The sequence below is a fragment of the Schistocerca serialis genome, unplaced genomic scaffold, assembly GCF_023864345.2.
Source record: "Schistocerca serialis cubense isolate TAMUIC-IGC-003099 unplaced genomic scaffold, iqSchSeri2.2 HiC_scaffold_1175, whole genome shotgun sequence".
Lineage (NCBI taxonomy): Eukaryota > Metazoa > Arthropoda > Insecta > Orthoptera > Acrididae > Schistocerca > Schistocerca serialis.
In genome coordinates this window covers 175,001-177,500 of record NW_026047376.1, presented here as the reverse complement: position 1 = coordinate 177,500, position 2,500 = coordinate 175,001, and positions in this window count along the sequence as shown.

Below are 2,500 nucleotides of genomic sequence, written 5' to 3'. Positions count from 1 at the left end.
ACATTTGGACCGCATGGTTCGCCGTTGTTGGCGCAGTCGTTGTACGGTCACATGTACCACGATGTATCATTCAGTACATGAGGACCAATGTGCAGTACAGTGTGTGATTTGGACGTACAACATCAGCGGACAGTTGACACAGGCCGTACCACAGCGTAGGCTAAGTGCTTCGCCATGCGAATGCCAATGAACAACTGCAAATGCCAATGAACAACTGCAAAGGGCATTGAGCATGTACGTCCTGCTGCCATCCACATTACAGTGTATAGCTGCAAGGTGTTTAACATGAAGCGATACACTGGGGACCGGGCAGTGCGAGTAGCAAACTATATTGCGGGGGTTGCAGTTAGGCAACACTACACTAATTTAACGCGTCGTATGACAATTACAGAGCAGGTTAAGGCCCAACGTGTGTTGGGTTAAGGCCCAACGTGTGTTGGGTTAAGGCCCAACGTGTGTTGGGTTAAGGCCCAACGTGTGTTGGGTTAAGGCCCAACGTGTGTTGGGTTAAGGCCCAACGTGTGTTGGGTTAAGGCCCAACGTGTGTTGGGTTAAGGCCCAACGTGTGTTGGGTTAAGGCCCAACGTGTGTTGGGTTAAGGCCCAACGTGTGTTGGGTTAAGGCCCAACGTGTGTTGGGTTAAGGCCCAACGTGTGTTGGGTTAAGGCCCAACGTGTGTTGGGTTAAGGCCCAACGTGTGTTGGGTTAAGGCCCAACGTGTGTTGGGTTAAGGCCCAACGTGTGTTGGGTTAAGGCCCAACGTGTGTTGGGTTAAGGCCCAACGTGTGTTGGGTTAAGGCCCAACATAGGTTGGGTTAAGGCCCAACATAGGTTGGGTTAAGGCCCAACATAGGTTGGGTTAAGGCGCAACATAGGTTGGGTTAAGGCGCAACATAGGTTGGGTTAAGGCGCAACATAGGTTGGGTTAAGGCGCAACATAGGTTGGGTTAAGGCGCAACATAGGTTGGGTTAAGGCGCAACATAGGTTGGGTTAAGGCGCAACATAGGTTAGGTTAAGGCGCAACATAGGTTAGGTTAAGGCGCAACATAGGTTAGGTTAAGGCGCAACATAGGTTAGGTTAAGGCGCAACATAGGTTAGGTTAAGGCGCAACATAGGTTAGGTTAAGGCGCAACATAGGTTAGGTTAAGGCGCAACATAGGTTAGGTTAAGGCGCAACATAGGTTAGGTTAAGGCGCAACATAGGTTAGGTTAAGGCGCAACATAGGTTAGGTTAAGGCGCAACATAGGTTAGGTTAAGGCGCAACATAGGTTAGGTTAAGGCGCAACATAGGTTAGGTTAAGGCGCAACATAGGTTAGGTTAAGGCGCAACATAGGTTAGGTTAAGGCGCAACATAGGTTAGGTTAAGGCGCAACATAGGTTAGGTTAAGGCGCAACATAGGTTAGGTTAAGGCGCAACATAGGTTAGGTTAAGGCGCAACATAGGTTAGGTTAAGGCGCAACATAGGTTAGGTTAAGGCGCAACATAGGTTAGGTTAAGGCGCAACATAGGTTAGGTTAAGGCGCAACATAGGTTAGGTTAAGGCGCAACATAGGTTAGGTTAAGGCACAATATAGGTTAGGTTGAGGTACCGTATAGGTTAGGTTAAGGTACAGTATAGTTTAGGTTAAGGTACAGTATAGTTTAGGTTAAGGTACAGTATAGTTTAGGTTAAGGTACAGTATAGTTTAGGTTAAGGTACAGTATAGTTTAGGTTAAGGTACAGTATAGTTTAGGTTAAGGTACAGTATAGTTTAGGTTAAGGTACACATTGTTGTATGGAAAGGTGTAATGGGGGGGGGGGGGGGGGGGCGGCCGGTCGGTTTGTTGATTGTGATTATAGTAAGTGGATGCCTGCGGCATCATCTGATTTGCCACGTCAGGATGCACCTTTGGCTCATGACAGGCGGCGCTCCGATTCCATGCTTGTGGCAGACCTGTGTCTTTCATTCCTGCCATTGTTTGTGTGCTGTGAGAGGAGGCAGTATTGTGATGTTGGGTGCACCCCTGTGTAGGACATGTGTGGGTGTTGGTGGCTTAGCTGAGCAATGGTGGTTGTCGGGGGGGTGGGATATTCCGTTTTCTGAGTGGACCTCCCAGTCTGGTTATGACAGTGTGGATTGTCTCATGTGGCGGAGAGGATGCACTGGGTGTTGTTCCATGCTGGTGCTTACATATTGTCTGTGTGCGTGTTACAGGCGGAGAGTAGTGCGTGATAAGAGTGTGTGGCTGCCGTGTGGTTGTGATTGTGAGCAGAGTCTTTCAGCATGTATACGGACAGTTGTATATATTATCTGTATTCTGATGGGTCTATGTATTACTAATCAGCGCCGTGTATACGTTTAATCCGGTTCCAGTCGAAACTGTTGTATCTCTGTACATTAGTGACACGGCGAGCGCGCTATGTAGCTACTCGTCTCGGCAGCTTCCACCGGTGTATGGCAAATGATTATAAGCAATGAGTCGAGTCGTCAATACCGATAGTGTGACGTCACATG